The sequence below is a fragment of the Danio rerio genome, chromosome 1, assembly GCF_049306965.1.
Source record: "Danio rerio strain Tuebingen ecotype United States chromosome 1, GRCz12tu, whole genome shotgun sequence".
NCBI classification, from domain to species: Eukaryota; Metazoa; Chordata; class Actinopteri; order Cypriniformes; family Danionidae; genus Danio; species Danio rerio.
The window spans coordinates 47,781,299-47,794,892 of NC_133176.1; the positions used below are offsets into that span (position 1 = coordinate 47,781,299).

The following is a 13,594-nucleotide window of genomic DNA, read 5'->3' on the forward strand; positions in this document are numbered from 1 at the left end:
TGTTTAAATTATACACATTTCTGTGTATTCTGTGTATTTCTGTGTATTCTCTATTGTTTAGGCCTATTAAAAGTGGTGGTTCTTTTTTCTTAAAAAGTGGACCACATTTATTCGAAGTTCAAATACTGCATTTTAGTGACATTTTAAGCACTGTTTTGTGCTGGATTAGTTTGTCGGATGGTTGTCATTATCACACTTTTTGATGCAACAAAAATACTTCCTACATCTTTGTTAAAGTGTTTATCATACTATTTCTTGTTTATAAAAATTATGTTTATTTACAAATGTGTATTAAAACAGTAAGCTATTACAGTTTTATATAAAATGTAATGAGATTAGAATTTTAGAAATATGAAAAATTACTTATTTTAAATGCTAATTTATTAACATCCAATGTAAAAACAAACAAACAAACAACAAAAAAATTGGGAATCTAATAAATCTTGTTTTAAATGAAAAACTGTAGCCTATAGGCAAATAACAAACAGGACAACTCATTTCTTGTCACATTTTCTTGTCCATTTAAATAATAAAAGTCTTCTTTTATCAGTTGTTTTATTGGCTATTCTTTCTAAAGCTTTTTTCTATTGGTTATTCACAATTTATGATAGCATGCTGTCAAAAATGAGACAAATGTGCTCATATAGGGGCCAAATTATAGACTTTGTCAGAAGGAGGGTGGGTCTTTCGAACTATACCCGAACCCCCTCATGGCTACGGGCCTGTGTTCATGTAATCATGTAATAAAACAGAGTGCATGCCCAGATTCAGGGTCTGTTTTCATGAATACATGAGCATCCACTGATCTTGGATTAGCAATTGTTATGATGAACTTGTCTGGAAGAAGGTCACACATCATGTAGGATATGAATTGCATATTCCACTGCCAGACACAACTACAGTAATCCAGTTGGCTACACTATATTTACATCCATTGTCATTTTAAACCATATCTGGCCATTTCGGGGTGTTGATGTTTTCCTGTTCATCTGACAGGAAATTACAGTCTGTTTTTAACCCATGGCATCTGTCAGGGTGCTTGTGGTTTTATGTGTGTGTTGTACACAGAGCAGTAGATTTGTGTTATTTGGTCTGAAAGAGGTGGTGTGACAGATGTTGGTCAGATTTGTGGGGATATTAGACTGGGTGGGGGGAGACGCTTATCTGTAAAACTCCTGCTGTCCCTTTAATCCTCAGAGCAACACAAGCGTCTTGTCTGTTCTGCCTCCCTTTCAGACACATACACGTATTTAATATGTCACTGTGTTACTTTTTATCCTTCAATAATCTGTTTATGTCTGTCAGTTCATTACAGCCTGGAAAAAAAAGTATAAGCATATGAACTATTTTGAAGTTCTGCCATTGCCTTTTGTGTCGTCAAAGTCCTGAGGTGTCCGTACGCTCTTTCATCAACACCTGAGATTGAACTGAGCTTGGCAAGTGCCGTCAAACACTCACCTGCGGCTTTTGATTGGCCGCGCAGGGTGGACTGACAGCAATTCTCGACCAATGAGCTCACAGAAGGGGCGGTGACCCAAGACTGTTCTGGGAGGCTCGTGGATGTGGACTGGAGCTCGTGCCGCTGCGCTGAGCTGGGTGAAAATACGTTAAACCTAGTCGTTAGCTTTAAACTACGCGAGCTTTATCAAATCATATGCGACAGAATATACATATAAACGATTACGAAGAGGACCCAATACTTGAACGATATTGTATTAGCTCAGGCGTGTTCAAAAAAGAAGGCGAAAGATTCACAGTTTGGACGCAGGCTAGCAGGCTAAGTGAGCCGTCGGCAAGACCCCACCAACCAAAGATTGAAACGGAGATTAAAGCCATCATCTAATCTATTAAAGAGGATAACCAATGTCACACACACCAATCCTCTAAAGCAGCGACGCTAATGAACTGACAGGTAGGTCAACAGGGGTGTTCATGTATTTTAACGTAAGCACTGTTTTGAAGAAGAGGCGATAAAATGCTAGCTGTCATGCTAATAGTCCTGCCCAGCTGTGTGCCACAACTACTTGTAGTTATATGGGAATCTATCGCTTCAATATTAAATATTACAATGATTTATCTTGATATGCGAGTCATTTATTCAGGGCTTGTGTTTGCTGTCATTTCTAAGGTAGCAGAGTAAGTCGTGTTTTCAAGAACCCGACCACTGATAGACTTTGCACTGACATGCTCTTGTTGCAGGTTTCAGCGTTAAACCTTTTATATGTAGGGATTAAATGTCGTTTTGTCATGCAGTTTCACAGAGGCATTCGGTCGAGTTCTCTCGTACGCTCCGCGCGATGCCGCCGCCTCCTCTTCCTCGCGCTCGGTATCGGCGTCGCGCGGATTCATGTCAGGGCCTAAAACCGATGACAACAGTGCAGCTGCAGCGAAACACACCCAAAAGATATTCACCGCCTCAAAGTAAGACAACGCCGCACTGTTTTTTTTTTATTCCTTTTAGGCATTTAATCGCCTCACCTGATAATAATGACATCAGTTCTGCACGTTTTGTGCTGTAGTCATATGCGAGTCATTAATTTTCATCAGTTTACCTGCTTATTGACACTCCATTGTAATTACAGTTAACAATGAGTAAAAATAGCAGTCAGGTAAAATAATAACAGGACACTAAACCGGTTACATACACTCAATAGTGACTCATGTATGAATGAAAACGTGCAGTGTGAAATTCAACCCGTTTCTGGCTGTATTCCAGGGTGTTTCCTAGCAATGTAGGTAACATAACTTACTGTACCTGCTTATTTTTTGTGTTTTTTATTTATTAATCATAGGGGTCTGTCAGGGAAGTTCAAAAGGCAAAATGTGACAGATCTCGCTCTCTCTTTTTCTCTTCTTATAGAATCAGAGAGAAGCTTTGCTTCTGTCGCCATGTGAAATTGGCAGACGTTTAGTGGGAAATGCAGGTTGCTTCAGTTGGCAGTGAGTGCAATGCCACATGGCTTTAGGTTTTGCTCATTCTGTTGTGTTAGAGGACAGTGAGGAGGAGTATAGAGCGAGAATTCACACAAAAAGAGTTTAAGTAGAAGTCTTGTACATGCAGGCCTCTACATAAATAAACAAATAATTGCATACTTCTGTAGTTAGAGCTGCACATTATATCGTTTCAGTATTGATATCGCAATATGATCATTGTCAATAGTCACATCGCAGGATTTGCAATGTTGTCTGTTACAATTTATAATTTTCGTTTGTTTTTGATTCCTGTAATTGTGTAATGATTTATAAGCATGCATGCATAAGAAATTGTTTAGTTTGTGAACTTAATGATTAATTTTATTGTTATTATTATTCAGTTCTAGGGTTAGGTGATGTTGACCAAATTGGCATCGTACAATGTCTAATGTAAAACATTGCGATGGATGATGGCATCAATGCCGTAGCTGGCAGTGAATTATTTATGAATAATTAATTCATTCGTAATGAATTAATTATCTGTAGCCTACTGTTTTAACTACCTGACTCACATGGTCTTTGTTATACCCATAACCAAATCATAAATAAATAAAGATAAGTTACACACAAATTACGCATGATCGAGTGTGTGTGTGTGTGTGTGTGTGTGTGTGTGTGTGTGTGTGTGTGTGTGTGTGTGTGTGTGTGTGTGTGTGTGTGTGTGTGTGTGTGTGTGTGTGGTCACATGATGTGCGTTTTCAGCGGTATAGTTTGGATGAAAGGCTTTTCCGAAATGCTAGATGAAACACCAGTGTGGATGTGGATTAATTCGTTTTCATTCTAAAATGGCATTTTAAACTAGGACCGTATTAGTGTAAATGGGGCTGTGTGTATTTTTGGACCCCAAAAATGTATAGTTTATTTGATTTTATTTAGATACAAATAGTAAACAGTAATTCATCAATCTCCAACTAAACAAGTGCATGTACTCACAACACATGCAAATACAGAAATGCACTGTAGACAGCGCAGACCACACCGAAAAATGTGTCGGGGGACCCCAAAACATTTCTAGATTGTTTGTTTGATTTTATGGAGATGCACTGCCACTGCAGAATGATACCAATAGATCTAAAATTATACATTTTTTTTTTCCAAAAAAAGTTTTAAGTCATCTGGTATAATTGTATTCAAAACACAATAAATATTGCAATGTTAGATTTTTTTCCAATATTGTGCAGCCCTATTCTGTAGCTATGCACAGGTTTGTACTGTCGCAATTTTCAAATGTGTCTAAATTTTGAAATTATTCAAAACTCTGTTACATTACAATTTTTAGTTTATAGAACCAAAGCCTCTGCTCAGTTGGTGTTTCTGTGTGGAGTTTGCATGTTCTTCCTGCATTCGCGTGGGTTTCCTCCCGGTGCTCCGGTTTCCCCCACAGTCCAAAGACATGCAGTACAGCTGAATTGGGTAAGCTAAATTGTCCGTAGTGTATGAGTGTGTGTGTGATTCTGTGTGTAGATGTTTCCCAGAGATGGGTTGCGGCTGGAAGGGCATCCGCTGCATAAAAACTTGCTGGATAAGTTGGCGGTTCATTCTGCTGTGGCGACCCTGGATTAATAAAGGGACTAAGCCAACAAGAAAATTAATGAATGAGAGTTTATAGAAGTGTCCAGAGACTGGTATGCTCCAATATTTCAGAAAAGTGTGATCAATTTACGTCAATTCTGAATTGAAAAACATTCAATTGTATACGAAAATCAGCAAGTTTGAAAAACTAGTCTAAAAGACAATGCAACACAGCCATGTATAAATGAGATTAGAGCCTACATTTAGTCGCACTATAAGTTCTTTTTAAATATTTCTATTTTGAAATATCTTGGTGTGTTTGCAGTGTTCTATTCATAATTTAATAGAGTATATTATTTAGTTCTTCATGGCCTTAAAGACCAGGTGCCCCATGTATCAACGCTGCGTATGCACAAAAGCTTTGCGTACGCCAGATTTTATGCTCGCGTTTGGATTTACTAACGATGAAATGAACGTGAGAATGTGCGTTGGTCCACGCCAACTTCGTGTCTGGCGTACATGCATTTCTTGTGTGTGTTTGTTTTATTTTCATTGGCGACTAGAGACACTTATGTTAAATTGCACACAACAAAGCATCTTTGAGCCGTGCAGGGGCAGCTGTATGGGACGGAATCAATGTCTAGCAGGTTTATAAGGTTTCCACACCATGCAGTTAACAAGCCAAACATTAAAGCGCAATTTGCAGCGATCGCCGTTTCCCCCCCCAATCTAGTCTGAGAGATTGACTGCACGCACATTGCTATAAAGGCGCCATCTGAAGATGCGTTTGCATACGTGAATCGGAAACATTTCCATTCAATAAATGTGCAAATACTATTTGATGCTCAAATGCGCTTAACATAATACACACACTTATTAATGATTCCTACTTGTCTTCCTCGTGATGGAGAGTATGTGACCTTAGCCTAAATAGACACTATAAAAATTGTACACCTTTACATCGGACCATTTTTTTTTAATTCACTCACAGTGCGATGTTCAGACCCAACTGCGTTAACCACGTCAGCTAAACTCTGCCACTCTTTTTTTTTTCTTTTGTTATTAATTCTGGAGGACAAGACAAACTTACAAATAATTTTTCTCCGGTCTACCTTTGATAGGAGCACCTCCAATTCACATTCTGTTCAAAGTTTCTCTTTTTGCTTGCTTTTGCCTTTACTTTTTCATTTTTTTTTTGCTAAAGTAGAGTCATTACTATATTTATTAGGGGGGAGGAGGCAGGGAGGGGTTTTGCGCTTTTGCACGTGCGCTCAGTTTCACGTTAATTCATATGTACAAAAAGAATATGCGTGATATTCCTCGTACGCAGTGTTTCATACATCTAAATTTTTTACTGTGTACGCACATTTACAGCTTTGTGTGTACGCAATGTTTTAGTATGATTTCAGCACAAGTCTTCGTACATGAGGCCCTAGAAGATTTTGAGCTATTGCTACTTTTACATTCCTAAACACAAACGTAAGCAATATGAGCGGTCATCAGACAATTGGGGAACTTGTGCTTTAAAAAAAAAATTGTGTACTTAAAAACAGACAGTTTTTTTTTTTTTTTTGCCTGTTTTGAATGTCTCATTTAGAAATAAAGGACACTTTTCAGACAATACAGTTACATTTGCATTTAACTGTCATCAGAGTGTTGACATTATGTGGGTTGAAGCTTGAAAAAGACAAAACAAATAATAATTTCCAAAATACTTCAACCCCAAAACACTTCTTTTTTTTAAGGTGTTAACGGATATAGGTGGCACACTGCTGAAAACTGTAACAGGACCACTATAGAATATTTTATTAGCGAGTCTAAACTATGTTGTTGTTTTTGGCGTTTTTCTGCACAAATTCATTCTTACGCTTTGAAAAGTAAGAGAGTACACACGTATGCCATTAGATTTTAATCCTTTCTTTGCATTTATTAATTAGAAAGGGGTTGTTTGATCCAGTCACTGTTCATTATAATGAATGAAATTAAATTTTGAGAGAAGATATCTCTTGACTTTTCTATTTTTGCTTATTTCCATAAGAGACAAGCCATCACAAAAGTGTTGTTTTCATTTCCCCTGACGCTTAAGTCTGAGTGCAGATGGTGGTTTTTATGTGATCAATTAATTTAGTGTGGCTTTTATAATTGGAGACTATTCTAGGTCTATAAAAGTTTTCTTTTCTTTTCCTTGTACATTTTGTTGATTTTACACCAGTTTGTGTTGTCTCTACAAATTTTGTATGTGTACTACATAACCACTGTTGATGATCACCCTGTTAAAGTATTGCATGAGAAACAAAAGATGGAAATGTCGAATAAAAAATATAAAACCTCATTCACAAATATTTCGCTTCCTTGAGGTGGTTTTGATGGTATGAATGGTATCGGTTGACTATTATGCTTGCCTTATTTAATTGTTGCTGTTACTAGATTATCAATACTACAGTACAGCCATTCTAACAACTCGATGACTAATGGAGGTAATTAACAATTTAGATAATTTTTTTTGTGAATTAATAATATTTGCTTCATGTTAGGATGGCAACCTGGCTTCTTACTGTTGCGCTCACCAACGATCCCCAATGTGTCTGCATTGCCTGTGTCTTTATAAGCGTAATAAAACTCCCCTTTTATGTAATTAATTCCCTCTTCAAACACTTCAACCTCATCAAAACTGGCAAAACCTTTTTTAGAACCCATTTCAATTTTAAGGTGTAAAAAACATTTCTTACAGTTTCAGTTATTGTTATCTTTACAACCAAAATTTGCTAAATCTATTAGGCTCTTTCTGCTGTTTGTTTTGCGATTGTTGGTGTAATATTGTGGATGTTCAGTCACTCAGTCAGTTGTAATGATTTATTAATTCATTCATAGACAGTAGGGCTTTGCAAAAGCTTTTTCTGTCCATTTGTTGAAATTACACTACAATTCAAAAGCAATGACAGAATGTCTGAAAAGGAAGATACTAGAAAAAGGCAAATTCCTATTCGAAATTTATTTCTAGCATTCAAATTTGTTTTTTCTCTTTCACTTGGCATTCACTCTGATCCCATATCAAACCTTTCCTAAATACTGGTCAAAATATCATACTACTACATATATCAAGACCATATATTTCCCGGCTGTTTGCTGACTCAACCACATTGAGTGTGAACCCTGGTCCAGTGGTTGATAAAGGCTTTCACAATGTTTCTCGCTCTAGGATGCACCGCATAGCTGGATGCTGTTTCAGGATCAGACTTTCCCAGGACCATCTACTTACTGTTTACAAACCAAAGCTTTTCAGTTATGCAGCTCCACCCTGAAATGCTTTGGAGTGTTGTCCCTTGGACCTTATGCAGGGTTACTCAGCAAATGGCAATTTTAGACCAAACCTCGGGTCATATTACTAAATGTCAGGCATAGCCACTGATAACATGCCTGGCTAATGTTTGAACTGCTGAACAGAAAGAGCTTAATTCTACAGATCTTCAAGGAAATCTGTCTCTAAACAGACGCTAGACCAAGCTAAACCTGTTTAGTTGTGATGCATGATTGTGAGAAAGAAAGCAAAAGTGTGTTTTAGTCTAAAAGCAGTGGAATAACAGAATTTGTAACAGAATCTTTTAAGCAGGGCCTAAAGCCAGCCTTTTGCAAATACACCTTGCAAATGCTGGGATTTTAGGAAAATGGAATGTATTGTCTCATATTTTATTTAAAGGAATTATTTAAATGAAAAATTGCTATAAATGTACTCGCCTCCCTGGCTATTCAAGATTTAAGGCTGCAGTGTACTTCAAATAAAATCAAACAACAAACTAAAATGCAATCATTTCCGACTAAATCTAGCCAAAATGAAGTTCATTCAAAGTTTGTTTTGGGAGTTCGAAACAGCTGACCAAAGCAATCTTTTTGGGGATGTTCGTTTTAGCTTCTAATAGTGTTGTCACAATACTGGAATTTGGTTCCAATCGGTACTGACATTTTAGAATAGTCCATTTCCCACTAACATTTAAGCACTGTTGAGCACGCTCTTAAGCCTGGTTTATACTTCTGCGTCAAGTGGCCGGCGTAACTCATGGCGCAGGCAACACGCGCAGCTGTGCATTTATACTTCTGCGCGCTGTCTCTGTTGGTCTGCATTAACACTTCCGAAACGCTAGTTGGCAGTGAGGTGTAAATGTTCCTCTGTGTCGAGTTTCTTCGCTTCTGTTTTGCTTTTGCTGAACACTTCCTGGTTGTACAAGTGACTCAAACTCGCTCATTTTGAGGCAGGAAACAGCGGACGTGCAACAACTTTAACTATGAGGTAAACACAAAACAAAACTTTCCATCCGGAGCTCCTTCACGGGACTCCACACTTGTAAACAATCGCTCGCACCATTCGCGCGGCTCTCGGTCCCGCCCGGACTCGTCAGCGCTACCAAGCCGACCAATCACAGAGCTTGCGCTACGCGTTGTTGCGACGTGTAGTTACATTTTTTGAGAGGTGCACGTCAGTGACGCCGACGGCCACGGCGAAAGGCTATGCGTCTGCGCCATAGCATACGCCGGCGTTTGAAGCAGAAGTATAAATCAGCCTTTAAACACCGCCCCAGTGACCTGTATCTGTGTTTGCACTCTGTAAACATCGGTGAAGTGCAATGAACTGGTGACCTTTACGACCAATCACAGTCATTTCTGTTGAGCAAGTAAACAATGGCAAATCAGAGCTGTTTAAGAACGCGATGAACATGGCTTAAATGTTTGGGGGAAATGGATGTTTTTACAATTTCAGTACTGGGGTCTGTTCTTCGTACCTCGCTTGAATGATCTAAGATGGTTTGGCAGATCCTGGATCTTTTAATCTTGATAACTGATCTCTGACTTCAAACAAGTTTGTGAATCAGATTGAAATGTCTGGATAAACTGATCTGAGATCACTGCGTGTATTGGAAGGACACATCTATCGATCCTCGAAATCATGATCAGCAATGCAACGATTGGCTGATGGCACAGCAGCATAATGACATCATCTGATTAATATTCAATTATCCATGCAAGCTAAATTACATAAAATTCATAGCAAACGGTTTGTTAAATATGATACGCAATAATCATGTTTCAAGAGTATTTAGCAATTTATTTAGTTTTACAGTTAGAGCTGATTTTCTTTATTATAGTTGCCATATTAGTATTATTGTAGCCGGTTCTTAATTGGTGTAAAGAATAACTGGATGTTTACAAAAGCATTTTGATATTGGTAAAGGCATCTGCAACTTTTTTGAAGCAACACAACACGCTTTTCTAATGTGCAGAAGGCTGTTTATGAAAGATTGTTGTGTTTAGGGGTCCTGCGAGCAGCATGGCATCCCTCGCCTACTGCAACACAGGCGCGTTGGAAGATTTAGAAAATAGTATATTGTCCTTTAAACTATTCAAACTTCATTTTGCCTTCATGCCGGAGCCTTTAGTTGTATATAAGTGAAACAAAATTGATCCTTGTTGATCTTGGAAATGCATTGCAGTCCTATGAAGCTAAATGTTTGTGCCAGAAACATTACATTATTCACAACTTTATTATGCATTCTTTTAAGTTGCTTTCCTCAAGGCTTTAGCATTTATAGTTAGTCTGTCTCCTTTCACTTGTAATTACAGTAGTCTACTAATAGTGTGGTATTTGTGAATAACAGGTTAACCTGAAAATAAGAACAAATATGTTTTTGGTAATGTTTGTGTTAAGTTGTCCCTTTAAAATTGGGAAGAGTAACAGTAGTCTCATTCTGCAGGAGTTAGTTACTGTATTGAATTGCTGCTCTGAATTGCACCTTCACCCGTTTATTCATTAATTAATGAGCACATCTGTCAGCTACTACCTAACTGCTGTTACTTCAGAGTCCTCTTCTTTTATTTTCAGCCATCTCTTTTAATAGTATTACCTCTCTGTTGTGATTGTGTATTTCAACTGCTCAATAGCACCTTTAACACAGACAGACTTTTTTGGAAAATTACAGGTAAATTGTCCCAAAGAGATCATGTGTGAACGAGTCCCCCTTTTTTTTTTTTTTTTAAATATCGGAAATGTTTTTGTCAGTTTTCTGGAATGAGAAGTTGCAGCATTACCAGTTAATTGCTGGAATTCGTCTGTGTATGAATGCAGTAGGGAAATTCCTGCTATGTGCACGTACAAGTTCAGAACACACTGGCATGAGACGTTTACTCCAGGCCAATCAGAATAGTATGATCCAAGTGATGCGTTTACTCTGTGCTGTTAACAGAAATGGAAGCCTTTGAGTCCTTGGACGAGACACATTTAGTTAAAGCTTGTTAATCAAACAACATTCCTGCGTTCTTTTTAGTGCTAACTGTGCTGAAAGAATTATTGACAAAATGCAAGTGATAAACCACTGGGAGTTTAACTGCAAACATAATGTTCAACTGTGTGACACGTGCATCTGAGAGTGTGATTTTTACCAGCTGAAGAGTCGGCTTGGGAGCAACACCAGTAGACTTTTGTTCCAAAGAGTTTGACAAGTTGAAGCAAATTTATATCTCAAGTGTTCTCAAAAGTGTTCTGTCCGCATCTCTATAAGATTTGTTCAAAACACTTCTCTACAGACCTCCATGTAGCTATTCACCTTGTTCTTCACGTATGAGCAGGCGCAGCTATTTCAATCTTTTTGGCTCCAGACTTCCGGTCCCATACACTTCCATTAATTTTTAGACGTTAAAAACGGCTCCTCATGCTTCTTGATGTTGCAAATGTATATTTTATCATTATACTATTCTACTTGGTCTGTATAGTCATGCAAACACTTGTTTGTAGAGAGTAGTTTGAGCTTTCTCTGCCGTTTAGTATTCCTAGTAATTTCTCCTATAGGCGACTGAATCAGAGATTCTAAAACAATCGCAGAAACGAGCGCACTTCCACATTGAAGAACAAGATCATTATGTAGGCCTGTCAGGTTTTTTTTTTTTTTTTTTTTTGTATGATGTATTGCATCAAATTATATTGTGGTAAACAATATTATTGTATTTTTAAGACCATTTTTTGCTACTCATAATGCCAGAAAGACAATAAAATATCATTACAATGCAAGTACAGTCTTCCAAAACTGCATAATATTTTCTTCTGAAGAATATTTATTTTGATTATAGTCATTTTAGCAATCTAATAATCAGGCATTGGAATCAGAATGTTAAAATGTTTATCTTAAACTAATAAATAGTTGTTAGTTTATGCGATTCATTCAAATGAAGCAGCGCAAGTTAAGTGTTTTGCATGATTGACGCACAACACGCGAATCGCTCTATTTTGAATATCTGAACTTCAGCAGACATTCGCGCAACTTTAAACAATCAGGAGCTTGCTCTTGTGGGGTTGTGAATATGACGTAGCACCTGTTGACACCATCCTCCTGCTGACACTGACAACCGTTCATTAAACTGGGCTCGGCTCAGTCAGAAGCACCGCTGAAAGCTTCCATCAACTTGGTATATTTTCCGGAGGAGTTTGAGCTCACAGAGCTGGGTGGACTCAGGCATGGCCCCAAATAAATCTGCGCTGTTTTTCAGTCTTCCTTAAACGAAGACTTTTCGTTTTTCGAAATTGAAGCTAGTTTACACGTCTATTTAGGCGCGAATAACGCGATTTATCCACCTGTAATGCGTCTAGTGTAAACACAACATAACAGGGACTGTTTCACACTTGTTTGAAAGACAAAAGCAGGTAAATGAATGTGAAAGTTTGAAACCAAAATGAAACCATCAATAATAAGACTGACCTCCTTGTTTACAAGTACATGTGCAGCAATGTTGGTATTTCGGAATGGATGTGTATGGTGCTTTTCCAGAAAGGTTACGAAACGTCAGTGCGTATGCGAAGAAAAATGTATTATTAAATTGACTAATAAAGTACTTTTATGGTAATTTACCAGTATTACTGTAGGGAAAGGGCTATTGTCATTGTCAGTCAGGCCAATTAAGTTCAGTGCTTCAAATTATCAAATGTCAACGTTTTTTTTTTTTTGGCGCATCTGCTGTTTATGTTACTGTAGTCCTGGATCTTGTCAGTCAACTTTTTATCAGATCACAAACTGGTTTAGTGTACAGGTTCACTCTTCAGGTATGATAGTATCACTGTGTATGTGCTGGTTTCATGATGTAGTTAGCAATACCCAGCTATTATAGGTGTACGCACAACATCAAAAAGCCTTGAGGCTTTGCAAACACCACATCACCTTTGTTTGCACAACATTTGATAGTGAAAGCTTATGTGATGTCATCCCAACAACAAATGCGCTTGACTAAGGCCCCGTTTACACTAATGCGTTTTAGTTTGAAAACGCATAAGTTTTGCTACGGTTACGCCATCCGTCCACACTACGCCGGAGTTCTCGAGCGCCGAAAACGGAGCGTTTCGAAAACGCTGGAGAGGCCGTTTTCATTCTAAAACGCTGCAGCTCCGTCTCAGTGTGGATGGGGAAAGACGGAGATATCTGAAAACGGAGGCGGGGCTGCAGACATTCGCCTCTCTGATTGGGGCTTTTCCTCAATATTAAGTAGCCTAACACACAGTTCAGTCCTGAATCTTCTCCGTGTAAGTTCAGACTTCGCAAGTTTGATCAAGGCTGCATCTCTTCTTCTCAGTTTGATATGGAAAACATACCGAGGACACGCGTCAATCTTCACAGGGAACAGTGTACTTTATAACTTCATTCACATCACCTTGGCTACGTTGTTTCACTTTCTCAACAATAAAATGTAAACTTGATATAAGGAACTGCCTATTTTTATTTTAATATTAACAACTAAACAGACAGCAGAAATGTTGAGGCGTCGTGCTGCATGAGAGTCATCTTCACTGTGTGCATATTTATAACAAAACGGAGCCGATAACAACTGCCTCCTTTCAATTTCAGTGAAAATACGAAACACACCCTCTCTTTTGCTGAATATCAGTTTTAATAATCGATAATGGCCATTATAAAAGTATAACATACAATAAGTTTATACATTATAGGAAATAAAGGCAAGCGATCAGTCAATATACAGAATGTAGGCTACGTGCTTACATTAATCATTAACTTATCTTTGCGCTCAGCCAAAACACGTTACCTGAGAACAAGTAATAGATTCCAGTGACCAAAGTCAG

At 38.0% G+C, this 13,594-nt stretch overlaps 1 protein-coding gene across 13 annotated transcripts in view; it reads left to right on the plus strand.

Annotated features, from left to right (window-relative positions):
• The first annotated feature begins 1,536 nt into the window (after positions 1-1,536).
• The window catches only part of zdhhc5a (zDHHC palmitoyltransferase 5a), a 42,908-nt gene continuing 30,850 nt past the window's right edge, over positions 1,537-13,594 (plus strand). For all 13 annotated transcript variants that reach the window (XR_012402550.1, XR_012402551.1, XR_012402548.1 and 10 more), the window contains exon 1: positions 1,537-1,912. The gene's annotated coding sequence lies outside the window, so the exon portion shown is untranslated. The remainder of the gene's footprint in view (positions 1,913-13,594) is intronic.